At 36.3% G+C, this 19924-nt stretch overlaps 1 long non-coding RNA gene across 1 annotated transcript; it reads left to right on the forward strand.

The window, feature by feature from the left end:
* Positions 1-7568: 7568 nt before the first annotated feature.
* On the forward strand, positions 7569-12936 carry LOC141295620 (uncharacterized). The gene is made up of 2 exons (XR_012341106.1): positions 7569-7731; positions 12723-12936. It is a non-coding gene; the product is annotated as an uncharacterized lncRNA (long non-coding RNA).
* The last annotated feature ends 6988 nt before the right edge of the window (positions 12937-19924 follow it).

Raw genomic sequence — 19924 nt, forward strand, 5'->3', positions numbered from 1 at the left:
AATGATAAGATATGATTCCTACTACACCAGTGTTTTTACTGTAGCGCCATAAAAATATGTAATGATTTATTTTTAGCAATAATCTACAGTATAAATCTTCCAAGATGTATCCTGAGCTAAGCAAATGCATATGTTTTTATGGCAGCCACAAGTCTGCATGATTTCAACTTAATTATTTTTAAACTTTCTTCTTGGCAAATTACTGGAAAAGCACTACAATAACATGAATCATTCAAGGTCACTGCTTAGTCCTGTTTGAAGTTATCCTATTATAAGTAGAATAGCACTTTTTAAAGCATATTTCATGAATTAATTATCTTGAGATATTTGAAAAAGAACTCTTACAGATATCTCCAAGTTATTGGTGTTAATATGGCACCTGTTGGTAATTTCCTCAATTATATGACAAACCCTTATTTAACTGGCTGGAACTGGATTGCAAGATAGTAGGTTGCTCTAAGGTGACTAAAACCCTGCAACAGGAGGTTGTCCAGATAAAGGCCAAAGGATGACTCTTTCATCCATTGCAAAAGAAGTTAGTCATTCCAAATTTGTGATTTATCGAATATTGCAAGTTTAAAATGACACTCATTTATTCAAATCCCTCAAAAAGGCTGGTCTTCCACGTAAGACAAATGCATGAGGAGACAGAATAATGCAGAGACTCTCAATGGGGAATCAGTTCACCACTACAGCTGGAATTGCTTGCCAGTTCAGTGCTGAACAGTGTAAGGATCTGTCTTGGGATATTTAAAAGAAGTCAGACTGAAAGCACTCTGCAGTGACCAAACCACTCATCAGCAGAATCAAAAGGCTAAGCTCACCTTTACTGAGGAGCATGTTGTGTGGAGAGCTTAGCCTGGTCCAAATTCACTTTAGTGATGAGAGCAAGTTTAATTTATTTGGGACTGATGGGAAACATTATGTTGAGCATCAAACTGGGGACAGACTGAAGGCCAAGAGTGTAATGGTTTTTCTGCAGCAGGAGTTGGGCCTCTTATACAGATACAGTGCCTTGCAAAAGTAATCATTTTTTCCCCACATTTTGTTTTGTTGCAGCATTATGTTAAACTGCTTTAAATTAGTTTTTCCCCACATCAATTTACACTCCATACACCATAATAATGACAAAGCAAAAACCAGATTTGCAAATTTTACAAATTTATTAAAAATAAAACACTGAAATAAGTACATTGCATAAGTATTCATACCCTTAACTCAGTACATAGTTGAAGCACCTTTACAGCCTAAAATCTTTTTAGGTATGATGTGACAAGCTTTGCCTTCATCTTTGCCTCACCTTTTCACCTCTCAAGCTCTGTCAGCTTGGATGGGGGCTGACAGACATTTTCTAGAGTCCTCGTTGTTCCAATCGTCTTCCATTATGGATAATGGAGGCTACATGCTTCTGTGAACCTTTTTCTGAACTCTTCCCTAGATCATTGCCTTAACGCAAGTCTGTCACTGAGCTCTACAGGCAGTGATCTTGACCTCAGGACATGGTTTTTGCTCTGATATGCATTTTCAGCTGTTAGACCTTTTCTTAGAGGTGTGTGCCTTTCTAAATCATACTCATTCAAATGAATTTGCCACAGTTTAACTCCAGTCGAAGTGTATTAACATCTAGAAGCAATATGAATGCTCCTGAGCTAAATTTCGAGTGTCACAGAATACTTGTGCAACGGGATCTTTTCAGTTTTTTATTTTTAATAAATTTGTACAAATGTTAAAAACCTATTTTTTGCTTTGCCATTATGGAGTAGGGAGTGTAGACTGATGTGGGAAAACAAGTAATTTAAAGTAGTTTAACATAAGGCAGCAACATAACAAAATGTGAAAAAAAAATGAAGGGGTATGAATAATTTCACAAGGCACTATACATGGCAGGGTGAATGCAAATCTTTATCATTAACCCCTTCAGCAACATGCAGTTCCTTCCCTTAAGCATGTCCCAATCAGCCTGTAATTTTCATGCAATACAATGTCCCCCATTATACTGCAAAATAGTAAATTATGAAAAACTTAAATGGCCAACCCAGAGTCTTGATCTAAACCTGACTGAAAATCTCTGGAAAATCCTTGGCAACAAAGTTATGGCTAAGAAACCTCTTGCAGTTACCAAACTATGAAAGAAAGTGGATGAAGAGTGGACCAAGATCACACCTATGCAGTGTGTATCCAGCTGTAACCCTCCAAAATTTTAGTTGTAATCTTCTTTTGTGCTACAATGGTTACTGTTCTCTAATTTTGACCACAGTGTTTTCCACAAAATAGAGGTTTTTGTTGAAATGCCTTTGATATTTTGTCAAACATGTTAGTAGAACAGTGGTATACCCACAGCTAAGATGAACAATATTTCAGGAAAAAAAATCAATAACAAGTATTTATAGATTGTTCTCTATTTTTGATCATCACTAAATGTGTAATCTTTTATATTTTTGAATTCATAAATATCATTATTATTTTTGGTGGGCTGCACACACAGTCATACAGGGGTCATACCACATTATTAGGAGATTTATTCTTTTAATGAGTTTTTTTATGACAGTCCTGGAGTTTTTAAACCACACACAGCCAAACGGATGTTCCCTACATCTTGAATGAAATCATCGTTTGACTCCTATAAATCTGCACATTAACTAACTTCATGTGTTTATCCCAGATAATTAAATTGTTAAATGTCAAGACTAGAGTAGGTTGAATGCTGACTGCTTTTAATAAAACTGGCTCCCAATGAAGTAGCAATGGAGTTACGTTTAACACTTTACATGACAGAAAACTCCCCATGCATCTGAACAATCTACCGTAATTCAACAAATAAATCATTCACCAGCTCTGACTGCAAAATCAATGCAGTGTCAATATCTCTATCCAGCACTGTCAAACACAAAGCCTTCAGCACTGACCTGCCTAAATAATCTTTATTGTATCCTATTAAAGAGTCCAAAGTCTCTTTCACTGCTCAATGTTTTTCCTTTTCTTTCCTTCTGTAATAACACACAGATGTGTATTCACATTGGCCTGAAAACACTTCATCTTTATAAGTCCAATTTCTGTCTTAATCTGCAAGCGCAGCCTTGATGCCACATGTGTTACTAGGATTTGAAAGCTTGGTGCATCATGGGAAATTCCCTTCTTTTTGTATTCAGCCTGTAAGGAAAAACACATTACTGCTGTTTAGCACCGTAAGCCCTGATTTTCATAATGTCAGCATGATGAAAGAAAGCTGAATGCAAGTCAAACCGCCCTGATTCCTTAAGAACCCAGAAAGCATTACCTGTACACTCAACCCCTATCTCATGTTTCCGCCGTCACCGCCTTACAATTGTGATCGAGCTGCACAGGTGAGCTGGCAGATGTTTCAAACTAGTGAATATAAAAGAGAGATCTGAGAAAATGGCACTCTGCCTCGAAAAAAACTGAAGGCCAGAGGGTTTGCGTGTTTGACTCATTGTTCAGGGATGTAAGAGTAACTGAATCACCACTTTGTGCCACATCAGAGTCCTGATTATCCTTTCAGGGTTTATTTAGTAAAAATGACTAGCTTCTCTTACACTTTTTAAAATCAATGTTTAAGGCCCAGAAAGGTCATAAGGACATCGTTAAAATAGTCCATGTGACATGGTTCAACCATAATATTATGAATCTACAGGAATACCTTTTGTGTGCGAAGAAAACAAAAATAGTTGAAGACATTGTTGAATAATTATTTGTGTTTTCTTTGTGTGCAAAAAGTATTCTCATAGCTTCATAAAATTAAGGTTGAACTGCTGATGTCACATGGACTATTTTAACGATGTCCTTACTACCTTTCTGGGCCTTGAACGTGTCAGTTGTGTTGCTATCTATGCACGGTCAGAAAGCACTTTTATTTTATCCAAAATATATTAAATTGTGTTCTGAAGATGAATGAAGGTCTCACGGCTTTAAAAAGACACAAGGGTGAGTAATTAATGACTTGTGAATGAACTTTTATTGTTGAAAAAACTCAAAAATGTATGGTCTCTGAATGTGCAACACCTTGTTGTTCCTTCACAATGTGGCAAAAAGTCCCTGACCAAAACCTTCCACCCAAACTTATGAGAATATCATATCTCTCAAGAAGCAGCTATAAAGGCACACCTATTCAATAAGAACTTAACCACCCCACACCTTTAAACCAATGTACTTACACACACATATATACAGTATCTCAGAAAAGTGAGTACACCCCTCACATTTCAAACTTGGATATATTTTAGAGTAGTCAATGTGCTGCTTGTAAAGGGCATCGCCACACATGCTGGACACTATCTGAGCCAAACAAGTTTATCTTATAGTCTCATCAGACCACAGGGCATGGTTTCAGTAATTCATGCTCTTGGACAGGTTGTGTTCAGCAAACTGTTTGTGGGCTTTCTTGTGAGCCAGCTTCAGATGAGGCTTCCTTCTGGGACGACGCCTATGCAAACCGATTTGTTGCAGTGTGCTGCTCATAGTCTGAGCACTGACAAGCTGACCTTTTACTTCTGAAACCTTTAAAGCAATGCTTGGCAGCACTCATGCATCTGTTTTTTGAAGCCAGGTTCTGCACCTGACGCACAGAACGAGTGCTCAGCTATGTTGATCGACCCTTGCAAGGCCTGTTCCGAATGGAACCCGTCTTGGAAAACCTCTGTATGACCCTGACCACTGTAGTTTCAGGGTGTTACTGAAGCTCTAATAGCCTTGGCCATCTTTGTGGAAAGCAACAATTTTAATTCTCAAAACCTCAGAGAGTTCTTTGCCATAGGATGCTATGTTGAACATCCAGTGGTCAGTATGAGAGAATTGTACTTAAAGCACCTAATTTTAACTGCTTTAATACAAGATACACAACTTTGTATGGTCCTGTCAAACTGACAAAAACATAAACATGATGAATAGGACATTGCATGGTTAAACAACATACTGCTGTTATCACTTAGGGTGTACTTACTTTTGTTGCCAGCTCTTTTTACAATAATGGCTGTATGTTGAGTTATTTCCAGAGGCCAGTAAATCTATACTGCTATACAAGCTGCACATTGACTTCTCTAAAATATATCTAAGTTTTATTTGTATAGTATTGTCCCTTGAGAGGATATACTAAAATGGTTGCTGAAATGTGAGGGTTGTACTCGCTTTTGTGAGATACTGCATATACAAAATTCAGTATATTTTATCTCTGCATTTCTCCTTGCTTTATAATCTAGTTGTCTAATAAACCTGGTACATTACAAATACATTGTTGTCTTTTTGAAAAATGCTTTTGTTCCATTTTGTAAAGCTGCTTTGGATAAAAGTGTCTGCTAAATGTAAATGAAATGTAGAATATTTCCAAGTACTCCCCAAGGTACAAATATGCCTAGTTGGGAATTGCTGATCTAATGGATCTGTCTCATGTAGAGATGGCCACACTCAGAGATCTGACGGTAAAGCTGAACCATTTTTTTGCAGCAAAGCCAAACATAAGACTCCTCCATATGCTGATCTCTTTGTCTTTTCATTTCTCAAGCTGGAACTGTTTGACTATTTTCAAACTTAGGAAATCAGACTTTTGAAAAACAATAGAAAGAAACTACATTCACAGAGGATACCAGGTGGAAAAATCCAAAACTAATACCATGTCTGACCTCTCTTAAAGTGAATTTTCTCTCATTTTGGTCTGACTTTGGTCAGAGTTTTGCTTTGTGTGGCATTTTCCATGGCCTGAAAATTCTTACAGTTGTTTTAAAGTAATTTGTGGGGAGGTGCTACAGAAAATGTTGAACCTCAGGAAAATTGAATATTCTTGCAATAAACATTAAATAAGCATCATAATTAACTGCAAAAAATAAATAAATAATAAAAAGTCCAATAAAAGGGTCAAACTGATATTATTTCCTCACAATTTCATAAAAGGCTACATTCTTTGTAAAATGGTTGAATCTAAAATTCGATCTAAATACTAAGTTTGTGAGAATTCACAAAATACATGCCCCTACCCAAGTTTCTGCAAGACTTAAAAAGTACCTATATGTATAAATTCGAGCAGTTTGCAGTTGAAATGAACACTAGAGGAAGTAAAACTCAGACAACATTTATTCATTTTAAATGAGGAGTCAAAAGGAATTTTGAAGAAACGTGGGTAGAGGCACATATTTCCAATGATCCTGGGTTGGTTTCAAATGTTGGATATAGTAGAGAAGATCAAGACTTCTGAAGCTGGACAAGCGTTTTTCTTTCAACAAAAACACATGATATTAATATCTATAATGCTTTAAAAGAAGTCATGGGACATCAAAGTGTACCGTATTCATTGCATGTGCTGTGCAGAATCAATTATATGTGATTCTGGACCACAAAACCAGTCATAAGGGTCTATTTGAAAAGTGAATAAATAAGCTTTTCATTGATGCATGGTTTGTTAAGATAGAACATAATTTGGCCAGGATACAACTGTTTGAAAATCTGGAATCTGAGGGTGCAAAAAAAAAAATCAAAACATTGTGAAAATAGCCTTTAAAGTTGTCCAAATGAAGTTCTTAGCCATGCATATTACTAATCAAAAATTAGGTTTTGATATATTTACGATGAAATATCTTAATGGAACATGATTTAAAAAAAATCAATGATTTTGACCCATACAATGAATTTTTGGCTATTGCTACAAATACTGTATGCCCGTGCTACTGGTTTTGTGGTCCAGGGTCACATATGACCTGAAACAAAAATATTTTTGAAGGCACACAAAGATGCTGACATTGACTGGCCTTCAAGGTTCAATGAAGCGTACTCAACAAAGCCTACAACAACTGAACTTTCTGACACCATTTGCATGACTTTGCAAGACTACTAGTAGATGGTTGGACAGGCTAAAAACACACAACACTGGATGACATTCTGATAAATCTGTGTTGAAAACAGCACGTCAAAGACTATGAAAGCTTAATCGCTGTAAAAAAAAATAGACAGGTCAACTATGATTTTAAATGAAAACAATCTAGGTGAGGACAACCAGCATATCGTAACTTCCTCTTTTCAATGAAGAAACAAGGAAAAGCTGTTAAACTGATTGTGTGACAGTTCTGGCCCTTCCTCGGGTCTCCCTCAATCTTTCCTTTCTTTTGTCATTAAACTTCCTGTTATGTGTTTGCCTCCACATCCCAGCATCTAAACTGGGCTGCATTCCCACCATTAATCCAACCCAGGCTCTTTTCCATTCTATTTAGTTTGATGTTCTTCTGTTCATCTGTTCCTTTCAGTTACGCAATGAAATGGTTCGACACACTGATTTAGACACACTTATAAAGTGACAAACGGGAGTTCATGGACATTTTTTTTCTTTTAAGACATCTATATTTTTTGTAGGATAACCTCAAAATCATGGGAAGATCCGTGCCAAACCAGCACACTTCATCAAGGCCAAAACCAGTAAGTGTACAGCAGCCAAAAAACCAGTAAGTGTACAGCAGCCAAAAAACCAGTAAGTGTACAGCAGCCAAAGAGGCAACACCCTGTTAGTACAAAACACACATGGCTTACCCTACAGTCTCAGACTTCAACTGAAAAGCGTTGCAAATGCTTAGCAACACCCAAAAACATCCAAACACTCTTTGTATCCTCTTTTTTCATGAATAACTGGTGAGCGCCGCCATGATGGATTCTAACTTACTTTTCATAAACGATGAGAAAAGAAAACAAGCTAACCTTGCATCGCTTGATGACATCTACCCACTCATTAAACTATAGGTGAGTTACTGCAAAAAGACTGTCATTGCGACACATAAAGTGATATAACTATGGTGCCATGTGCTTTCTAAAAACGGTTTCATAGATTTATCATTATATCGGCTCTGAAAATACGTTAATTTGACTAGAAACACCAGAGACCGAAAATATAAAGCATATTGTTCCAGTCAGGTGAGACTTTTGTGTTCAGGAAAAAGTTTGATTTATGTCATATGATTTTGTTTCCATATATTTTGCATCTGGCGAAATATATTACATTTAAGCAATATTAATGACGTTATATTTAAGCAATGTCACAATCTTGCCCTGGCAAATTCTGACTTAAAGTTACTTTTATTCAACCAGCAAGTTTTTTTTTTGACTGGAAATGACACAGGCTTCTCCCAAAAGATAATAAGACGATGTACAAGAGGCATCATTGTGGAAAAAAATATTACTCATCTTTTTTTTTAATTTCGAACAAAATGTATCATGTCCAAAATTATTCATACCCTTCTCAATAATCAATAGAAAAGCCTTTATTGGCTATTACAGCAATTAAACACTTCCTATAATTCCTATAATTGCTGACCAGCTTTTTGCATGTTTCCACTGGTATTTCTGCCCATTCATCTTTAGCGATGAGCTCCAACTCTTTCAGTTTGTAGGGTCTCCTTGCCATCACCCTGATCTTTAGCTCCCTCCACATTTCTCAATTGGATTTAAGTCAGGACTCTGGCTGGGCCACTGCAAAACATTAATGTTTTTGTCTGCTAACCATTTCTTCACCACTTTTGCTGTGTGTTTTGGGTCGTTGTCGTGCTGAAATGTCCACTGGTGCCCAAGGCCAAGTTTCTCTGCAGACTGCCTGATGTTGTTGTTGAGAATTTTGATGTATTGCTCCTTTTTCATGGTGCCATTTACTGTGATTAGGTTCCCAGGTCCACCGGCTAAAAAAAAAACCCAAAACAGGTTCCCACCATCATGTTTGACAGTGTCCGTTAGACTGTCTGCCTTGAGATGTTGCCACCAACAGAGCCCAGATTCATCAGGATGGCCTTGGTGGTGATCCTTGGATTCTTTTTTACCTCTCTCACTATCCTCCTGGCCAGCACAGGCGTCACTTTTGGCTTCCGACAACGTCCTCTGAGATTTTTCACAGTGCGGAACGTCTTGTATTTTTTAATAATACTTTGCACTGTAGCCACTGGAACTTCAAAACGTTTAGATATAGTCTTATAGCCCTTTCCTGACTTGTGAGCAGCCACAATGCGCAGCCGCAGGTCCTCAGTGAGCTCCTTTGTCTTAGCCATGACTGTCCACAAAGCAACAGCAGAGAGCTTCTGTTTTTTAACTGTTGAGTTGATTAAAACAGCTGTTCCCAATGAATCAGGGTAATTGGGATGCTTTAGAACAGCTTGGACTATTTGGAATGGTATAGAACTTTGGATTTTCCCATAGACTGTGACAGATTACAAAGGGTATGAATAATTTTGGACATTTTCTTTCTAAATCAATCAGTGTATTGGCTGACTAAATGTTTCTATGACTCACTCATAAGTGTTTTGTTGCTCAATGAATTGGCAGAGTCAGTTCAATAAATGATTCAAGAGGTTTGTCAGTAAGTTACGTGTTTGTTCTCCGAATGAATCAGTGTTTTTGAATGAATACATTTATAATACTGTTGCTAGTCGCCACCTACTGACACAACTATGCAATCAAACACTCTTTGTTATGTTTATTTCATATGAATTTGAGTAAAAATGGAAAAGCTGGAAAAATAAGTATTCAGTATTATTACGTTTTGGGGGAGTCACACCATTTTAAAACCTACAGTAAACTAATATCAGACTTTTATTAGTTTTTTTTCTTTGTCCCCTTAAGCAGAAGCAATACGTTAAGACTAACCACACACACAGACACAAAATTGACAGGCAGACTGGAATCTGCCCAATGTCCTGCGATAGATAAAGCAGCTGCTCTGCTATTCTTTGACTTGGCTGAATTATTCAGTGGTCTGAAAGAGTTCCCACATAAACCCACCAGAGGAACCCTTTGGTCCAACTCTTTCCTCTGGGAAAACATTTCTTTTCTTTTCACGTCTGGAGAGCGAATCAGCATTTGTTTGTGTTGAGCAACGGTTTCCATAGAGACTGAAGGTTCTCAGACATTCAACATTCCAGAATATTTCTTCTAATATATTTTTTTCTTTGATGAAACAGGCATGTTAACTAAAATCCCCTCTTATTTCCTCCAGAAGAAAGATTAGGCTAATAATAACAAGGGGCCACTAAGAAAAGTGAGGTGTCTTTTTAACATTGACTCTAATTTTAAAGAACAAATGGGGCCTCAAAACGTTGACCTCAGAAAAGCTTAGTACACTAACATGTGATTAGAGCTTGATTAGCAACAAAAAACAGCAGCCAACAAAGAACCAGATCAGAAGACGCCCAAAACTGTGGACCATAAATTGAGCCACACTCGATTATTTCAAGGCATGATGAGGAAATGGTGCCCAGTCAGGGCTTAGCCAGTCCATCCAGCTCTAAAATGAGTCAGAGATGCTGGTCGTAGGAAGTAATCTACCCTGTGGTAACAGCATTTTTAAATTTGTCAAATGTCAGTTTTTTTTTTTAAAAGAGCCTCCATCACATTTTCAGTGCTATAGGCACACACAGTATCCATGACAAAATATTCAGAAACATTAAGAGTGAACCTTTTAGACAACAAGCATTTAATCTAGCCATGAATAATGCAACTGCATACTGTACATATTTTGTAACTAAAGTTAAAGTTGGATTGTTTTAATTGGATTTTACATTTTTGCAATATTAATGATGTTATATTTAATCAGTATCACACTCACAGTCATGCACTTTTGTAATTTAGTGCAAATTCAGGGCAACAGCTAAACGGTGAGTGTTATATGAGCAATATCACACTAATACATGTGAGATATGGCTGATATTGCGTTTATACAACAGTTTGACAGCACAAGTGTGTAAATACATAAAATAACAACAGAGTGTCTTTAAAATCCCTATTTTTTGCACCACAAATTCAAATCTAAAGTTGACAGTTTAACAGCTGAGCCCAAGCCTCTGTTACTAATTCGAAAACGTCCCTTTAGAACTAGCAACGAAGGACCATTGAGTTGCTTCACTGAAAGCTTGTTGTATTACTATATTAAAAGCTCACTGTATTATGCATTATGAGAGAGAGATGGACTGATCTGATCCAGAATTCATCCTTCAGATTGGTCTTGTATTCAAAATAAACATTAGTTTGAATATCTGCTGAGGAAAGCGTTATCTTTGTCGTAACATTAATATCCTTTCATCTGTTAAGGGTGATTTTGCTGCTCAGTGCATTTGTTTGCTGCCTCCAGCTGTTGTTGAAACTAAAAATACACTAAAAACTTCTATTTAAGTTATAGCATATAAAAGTCTTTACAGCTGACTCCTAAAAAAGTCTCTTGTTGCCGTCTAATAGCGGAACAATGTAGCCTAAATAAAAACACTGTTTCTCAATAGTAAACACTTTTAAATACTACTGTTATTTTATATAAAATATTATTTATTTAATAATAGTTATTTAATAAACAACAACAGTCATCATAAAAGTTACTAGGGAATTCAGTCAAACACACAAAGACAGCACTCTGATATACAGCATACGATTTAAATAAATCTGATTAAATTTTGCCAAAACTATTTGCTCTGGAACAAATAATAGTTTAATGAGACCAAAGACTACCCGTTAGATTTACTCAAAACAAATTATATCTCATGTTTAACCACTGTAGAAACATCAGAGCCAGCGTTAAATTCAAGAAGATCTGGCGGAGGTGAGACTGCTCTCAGGCGGATTCATGAGCGCTGAATGATCGCTGACGCCCTGGAGCTCATTTGTTAGAAAACGTCGACACAAATTTTCAAATAGGCGTTATCTTTATTAACAAACTGCATATTTGAACTATAAACAAGTACATTCTCACCTGAAAACCTCTTAAAACTACATTGCATGACACAAAACAGTATTATTTATAAAATTACAGTGGATTTGGGCTTCCACCATTACACTCGCTGTTAGAAGTACCGCAAGTGGAGTGATACAATTACAAACTGTGAAATGGCTGTTGGAGTTCTGATATTGCTCTAATATCACACTCTTATCAGCCAATCAGATTCGAGAACCAGAAACTCCTGTATAAATTGCTTTATGCAATAGTTCAATATACTAAAAGTTACATTTTAGTTTTCCCAGTTGCTCCTCCTGTGAAAATAGCTACAATTATAAAGCCACGGAAGAATTAAACTTTCCGTTTGAGAGCAACGTGGTGTTTTCTTCCTGAATGGATCAGTGGATTTAAGTGAATCAATTGGGTAAATGATTCTATGACATACACATATACAGATTGAGTGAATGATTCAATAAGTTGTGTGTTTCTTCTAGGCCTTTTTTAATGAATCAATTCATAGAGACAATCACTAGTTGCCACCTACTGGTCTAAGTATGTAAGGTGCAGAAAGAGTCACTGAAAATGCCAGTTTGTTTTAAAAACTGGAGGTACTTCAGAGGATTTTACACTGGATTCAACAAGGCATAATGACAGGACAGATTCACAGAGAATTTAGAGTCCACAATCTAATGTGTTTCTCATTCCTGTTCCCCATAGAGTCCTTTATTTCACGACGTAGATTTACAAGCCGTTTCCACAGTAATGCTATATTTAATGGGCCAGTTTTATAAGAACAACAGTATTCACAAACAAGTGACCACAGGATCCCCAGCCTAATATATAATGATTACTTAACCACTACAATATTACGATCCATGACATGCCACAATATTTTAGGAGCCTTATCAGCATAAAGATTTCCACTACGCCCTCCAGATATGAACCATTCCATTTCATTTTACAGATGATTTTAACACGAAGAGGCTTTTAGAGAAGAATGACATTAAACCATCTCCAACATAATGACTTAAACATTTCCCTTCGGTTGCAGTGGACGCAGCACAATGATGGAGCGGCGCCAGATACAGTAGAAGAGCGTGATCGCTTCCACAGGATACCAATCCACAGGACGTTTTCCTGCTGTCCGACAGTCTGTGATTCCTAAATTGCACATTTTCCGTATAAAACCACTGACTTTCATTCATTCTAGTTTATACTGAGGCTTGCCAGAGTACTGGCTTGAAATAAAAGTTTTACTATGCTTAGCTCAACTGAATTGTGTATTTCTTTAGCACGCTGACACTTTTCTCACTCTATTACTTACGGGTTTATTGTGCAGGTAGGTGTTAAATCCTTAAAAGTTATGGATTAGGGAATGGATACAGTATAACAGGGGCAGGTTACTGTGGTTACCGTACAGTCGTTTCCTGTCCGTTCTGCTTTCCTTCAGCCTGTTACTCCATTATGACATAACCCTTCGTTCCTCCGCCAAACTCTCTTGGTTGCAACCACAGTCATTTCCGTGCAGATAAACTGACTTAATGAAGACTCCAGAGTACACAAATGGAAACGGCCTCCCTGAAATGTAGGAGCCTTGGAGATCTATTGCAAGTACATGGTGAAGAAAATCCCCAAGTTCAAAGCTTCACCAAGACACCAATAAACCTGTATTCCTGGTAATTTGTGTTACTGATCTATGCCATGTGTGGCATGGTGGCCTCATAATGGAAACCGTGTGGATATGTGGTCTGTCCAAATATCATGTCTGATTTTGTATCAATGGATTTATGGTAGTATATGAGGCTGAGGAATTAATGTTAAGGCGGTGTCACAGTAGAGTGGATGATTGTGGTACTTTTGTGGCAGAAAACCAGCAGTAAATGCACTCTGAGGCTTATCGAACTGCCACTGAAATCCTGTAACATTTCGGTCTTCAGTAGACAGGGCTTTTCAACCAGTTGCTTTAGTGCTTTTTGGCATATGAGAGTAATTTTCTCTCCTGTAGAGTACTAGAGCCAAAGTAAAGTCGCTCAGATTACCTTTGATTTACCTATTGCTAGACTATCAAGAGAGTGAAAACAGAAACGGGAAAAGTGTCCATGGAAACTTGGCACTTTAAGGAGCGGACTGTTTGTCTAATTGAAATTTTTACTTTCATCAGCTATCTGACTATTTTCCACTTTCTGAAATTCACAAATAGATGTTTCAAGTTTATTCGGAGTTCATATGTTATGCTCCCCTGAGACTGCAATTATTATTTAACATTTTCAATCATTTAATTAGGTTATCATCATTTTTTTTTACTGCCAACAACTTGCATATCACTTTGAGTGGGGATGTTTTAAAGTACATTCCTGTTTTAGACTTTAAAGAATAAAATCCACCTTAAAATGATCAATTGATTATACAAAAGCATAGTAACAGGGTTGACATTTGAAAAACACCCCTAGTGAAAAATGTTACAAAAATTATGAAAAAAATAAAAACTTAAACGTGTCTGTAAATTTTTAGGTATGGAATCAAAGAAAAAATGGTAAAAGGGTTGACAACACAATATCATGGCAATTCATAACTACTTTACATTTTGGCAACTGGCATAAATTTTGTATGAAGTAAAATTTTATTTGTTTTCATACATTCTGTTTACACCGCAGTGATGGTTTTGTCTAAGGGTAGGGTTAGGGGTGGAAGCTCATGCTTTTTCTTTTTTCCCAAAATTTTTTACATTTTCATGCGATTCACATTAAAATTCATACAAAATCCCACCTCATAAAATAGTTATGTTTTCCTATGAGATCTGGTTATATAACCTGTGGCCAAAATTAGATTAGATGCTGATATTACAAAGAGGCACTTTTCAATTACCAGCTGTTTACTATATAAAATCATAGTAACAAGGTTGACATTTTTAAAACATCCCTAGTGAAAATATAACACAACATAAAATTATAAGAAGAGAAGACTTTCACTTGTATGTGATGTTTTTAGATATGGAATAAAAAAAAAAGATGGCAACAGGGTTGACAACACAATATCATTGGTATGAAATTTGTATGAATTTTAATTTAATCTGTTTTCATATGATCTGCTTACACCCCAGTGATGGTTTTGTTTAAGGGTGGGGATAGTGTGGACGCTCACACTTTTTTTTCTCTAAAAAATAGTGCATTTTAATGGGATTCACGTCAGAAATCATACAAAATCCCACCTCATAAAATAGTTGTGCTTTGCTATGTGATCTGTTTATATAACCTGTGGCCACAACTGTGTCTTTTTAATAGATTAAAAAAAATATATATATATATATATATATTACATTTATTAAAAGACTTAAAAGATTAATTACCAGTTGTTTACCATACAAAATCATAGTAACAGAGTTGACATTTAAAAAAAACACCCCTAGTGAAAAATGTAACAAAAATTATGAAAAGAGAAGACCTTAACTTATCTGTGATGTTTTTAGATATGGAATCAAAAAAAGAGATGGTAACAGGGTTGACCACACAATATCATGGCAATTCGTAACTACTTTACATTTTGACGAATTGGTATGAATTTTATATGAATTCGAATTTAATCTGTTTTCATACGATCTGCTTGCACCCCAGTGATGTTTTTTAAGGGTGGAGTTAGGGGTGGAAACTCTTGCTTTTTAGTTTTTCCTAAAAATTGTGTATTTTCATGTGATTCATGTCAGAATTCATACGAAATCCCACCTTATACTTGTGTTTTTCCTACATCTGGTTATAAAACTGTGGCCACAACTATGTCTTTTTAATAGATTTAAAAACAGTTATTAGATGCTATTACAAGTGTGGGGTTAGGGGTAAAGGCTTATCCCACCTGGTAAAACAAGTGTTTTCCTATGAGATCTGGTTATATAACCTCTGGTCACAATGATGTCTTTTTTTAAAAAAAATTAAAATCTATCATATAATATAAGCTTTTATTTCCATATATTTTGTTAGTGCATATATCCAAACACATTATTAAGGCCAAAACCAATTATCCTGATGAAAGACTAAAACATATTAAAAAAAATAATAATAATTTACATTTTTTTTATTTGTTTGGAACATTGTTAACGCAGACAAAACATTTGCATTAACTATTTACTGTTCAAATCAATTCTAATTTTTCTACAGATAATATGTACATGAGTGACACAAAAGGCACCCATTCTATAGGAAGACCCAGTTACGTTTACTGTGTTAAGCACTAATGCTTACTGAAGGCCAGCCGGGACTTGCTCTTCGCCCAGCTGGTGTCTGTCTGCCAGTGATTAAATCACGCTTCTCAGCTTCATGTGACATGCTCTCTCAACATTTGCCCATTAAACTGGAAAAATTCTCATCAGTGCAGGCAACAGCAACCTTTGGAAAAGAAATGCCAATTAAACCACAGTGTGAAACATGGGTGTTTAAAGGCAAACTGATGCCAAATCATGAACAGCTCAATGCTATAAACTTTTAGTGACAGTAAACCGATGCACAGCTATGCACAGCAAAAGCATGCACTGATTGTGAGATTTATCTGACAATAATTACATTTTCTCTTTTCATCTTCAATATAATTGAAATGGAACATATGCTTGCCATTTAGTTAATGAATGTGAGTCAGCTAAACAAATACATTACGCTGTCCAACTTGATGCCATGTTTAAATATTTGTCTGGCAATAAAAACAGAACAATTTAGCTTGTATTGCAGCTCAGCTGACACGGGATGATACTATTGCCTTGTCAGTGCAACGGCTTGCAACACTGTTAAAATCTTCCAAACACATGCAAGCTCATCATATCCTGTTTTATTTCTCGTTACCATGGCACAGGAAGTAAACTATGACAAATAACAGCCGGTTGCTAAGGAAACAGCTTTTTTTTACTCTCACCCCCTCTCCTTTTTAAGAACATAGTTGCGTTCTTTCACCAGAAATGATAGTTTGAGATCATAGTATTTATGTCTGCATATTTGGAATATTTGTTTTATTAAATTGGCTTGGGAAAGCCAATTTACTGAAATGCTATTTAAACGTAATATTATTATGTTGGCTTGGAGAAGCCAACATATTGTTATGCTATTTAAACTTATTATTATGTTGGCTTGGAGAAGCCAACATATTGTTATGCTATTTAAACTTATTATTATATTTTATTATTCTTATGACCTAAAGGAATTTCTGACAGCTACTCCTCCGAGGCCTTTGAAGCCACAAGGCCCAAACTTGGCAGAGACCTGGGCCCTTGTCCCGAAAGAGTTGCTATATCTATTTGGACTGATCAGATGTACAGTTGATTTATTATTAATTTTTGAATATGACAAATTTCCCAATGAATTACATGGGCTGAGAAAAAATGCGCCCTCTAACAGTAATACCTCTTGACTGAAGAGGCGGGACTCAAAGCTCTTACTTACAGTCACTCTGAAAACGGTGGAAATACAAATAAATACCGCCTTAAAAATGTAAATATTACAGCGATTTAACTCTAAATACCCATTAGAACATATCAACAGCTAAATTCAGTGGTTTGTGAGTAGTTCTTGTAAAAGAAAAGATCGCACCCTTCAGCACTTATACAAGCCCTAAGCACTCTCTCTCTCTCGACATGTGCTCACAAACAACATAAATTGCACGAATTAGAACGCCTTTAATATAAATATATTTCAGCGATTTGTTTGTAAATACCCATTAGAACACATCAACAAATCAGCCTTTTGTGATATGTTTTATTTCAAAGTTAAAGCACTGTCTTCAGCAAATGTGTTATACAGACAAGCTTTCACGGATCGGAGCTAACCTGACTGAGAATTATACATGACTGCACGTCTTTTAAAAGCATTTAAATAAAAACACTCCAGCGATCCAACACAATAAATATACAAGAATATTTTAAAGAACTACATTAGCTGCAAATGAGCTGTTCAATAGGTTTCACTAACGAACATGTTACCGAGCTGAGACTTACTTTCACTTTGATTTCGGTGGAAAATGCATATAAATAACGCCTTTAAAATTACAATACTCCAGCCATTTAATTGTAAATACCCATTAGAAACACATCAAGACCTGAATTCAGCTGTTTGAGCGAATTTATTGAAACCCCTAAGCATTTCCTTCACCACGTACAGATTGCTTTCAACGAGTTTACATGGAGAGGAACGACATAATTTGCACAAATTTGACCGCCTTTAAAATTATAATATTGCAGCGATTTAATTCAGTCCACCCATTACAAAATATCAACAGCTAAATGCAGTTGTTTGTGACTATTTTTTTTTTTTCATACAGAAAGCGCTGCATTCAGCAGTGTGTTAGACATGATGAGCTCCGAGATGTCCGACTGAGAATTATAAATGACTGCACGTCTTTTAAAGGCATTTAAATAAAAACACTCCAGCGATTCAACACAATAAATATAGAAGAATATTTTAAAGACCTGCATTGGGTGAAAATGACGTTTTTCATAGGCTTAACTAACATGAGATGCACGGCTGCATTATGTGTCTGTTAACAAAGACATCATTTGCACGTCTTTTAAAGGTATTTTAATACAAACACTCCGGCGATTCAACACAATAATAGTTCAGTCATATAATAAAAAGTTTAAATGCTTGCTTATTTCTGCTTTTCGGCTCAACCGCACGGCAACGCGACGCGGCTTTGAAGCAGGCGCTCATCACTTATTCCAGTATGGCAAGCCGTTTTAACCTAAAATACACATATTAATCCACTATGGTGTTCTGGGCTGGCCCTTTTACCCGAAGGCTGCCAGGTTTGCTTCTCCAAGCCAACATTTAAAGTTTGTCATCGAACTTTAGCTTCTAGTTATTATTAAACTTCTTCTGAGACTAAAATTCTATACGCTACTCCTCCTAGAGCTTTAAGGCTACAAGCCCCAAACTCGGCGGAGCCCTGGGCCCTGGTCACGAAAGTGTTGCTATATCTTTTTGGAATGATCAGACTTACAGTTGATTTAATATTAATTTTTTTACATGAAAAATTTCTATGGGATTTCAATGGGCTGAGAAAAAATGCGCCATCTAAAGGCGCAATACCTCTCCACTGAAGAGGCGGGACTCAAACCTCTTGCTTACAGTCACTCTGAAATCGGTGGAAATACAAATAAATACCGCTTTTTAAAATTTAAATATTACAGCGATTTAACTCTAAATACCCATTAGAACACATCAACAGCTAAATTCAGTGGTTTGAGAGCAGTTCTTGTAAAAGGAAAGCTTGCACCCTTCAGCGAGTATACAAGCCGTCAGCACGAACTCTCTCTGTATGTGCTCACAAACAACATAAATTGCACGAATTAGAACGCCTTTAAAATAAATATATTTCAGCGATTTGTTTGTAAATACCCATTAGAACACATCAACAAATCAGCCTTTTGTGATCTGTTTTATTTCAAAGTTAAAGCACTGTCTTCAGCAAATGTGTTACACAGACGAGCTTTCAGGCTCGGAGCTAATTTACCCGACTGAGAATTATACATGACTGCACGTCTTTTAAAAGCATTTAAATAAAAACACTCCAGCGATCCAACACAATCAATATACAAGAATATTTTAAAGAACTACATTAGCTGCAAATGAGCTTTTCAGTTTCACTAACGACCATGTTACCGAGCTGTGACTTACTTTCACTTTGAACTCGGTGGAAAATGCATATAAATAATGCCTTTAAAATTACAATATTCCAGCCATTTAATTGTAAATACCCATTAGAACACATCAAGACCTGAATTCAGCTGTTTGAGCGAATTTATTGAAAACCCTAAGCATTTCCTTCACCGCGTACAGATTGCTTTCAACGAGTATACATGGAGACGAACGACATAACTTGCACGAATTAGAACGCCTTTAAAATTACAATATTGCAGCGATTTAATTCAGTCCACCCATTAGAAAATATCAACAGCTAAATGCAGTTGTTTGTGAGCATTTTGTTTTCATACAGAGAGCGCTGCGTTCAGCAGTGTGTTACATGAGCTCCGAGATGTCCGACTGAGAATTATACATGACTGCACGTCTTTTAAAGGCATTTAAATAAAAACACTCCAGCGATTCAACACAATAAATATAGAAGAATATTTTAAAGACCTGCATTGGGTGCAAATTACTTTTTTCATAGGCTTAACTAACTAACATGAGATGCACTGCTCAGTCTTCATCTGCATCATCAAAGACATCATTTGCACGTCTTTTAAAGGTATTTAAATACAAACACTCCAGCGATTAAACACAA

Source organism: Garra rufa, chromosome 21 (genome assembly GCF_049309525.1).
Source record: "Garra rufa chromosome 21, GarRuf1.0, whole genome shotgun sequence".
NCBI classification, from domain to species: domain Eukaryota; kingdom Metazoa; phylum Chordata; class Actinopteri; order Cypriniformes; family Cyprinidae; genus Garra; species Garra rufa.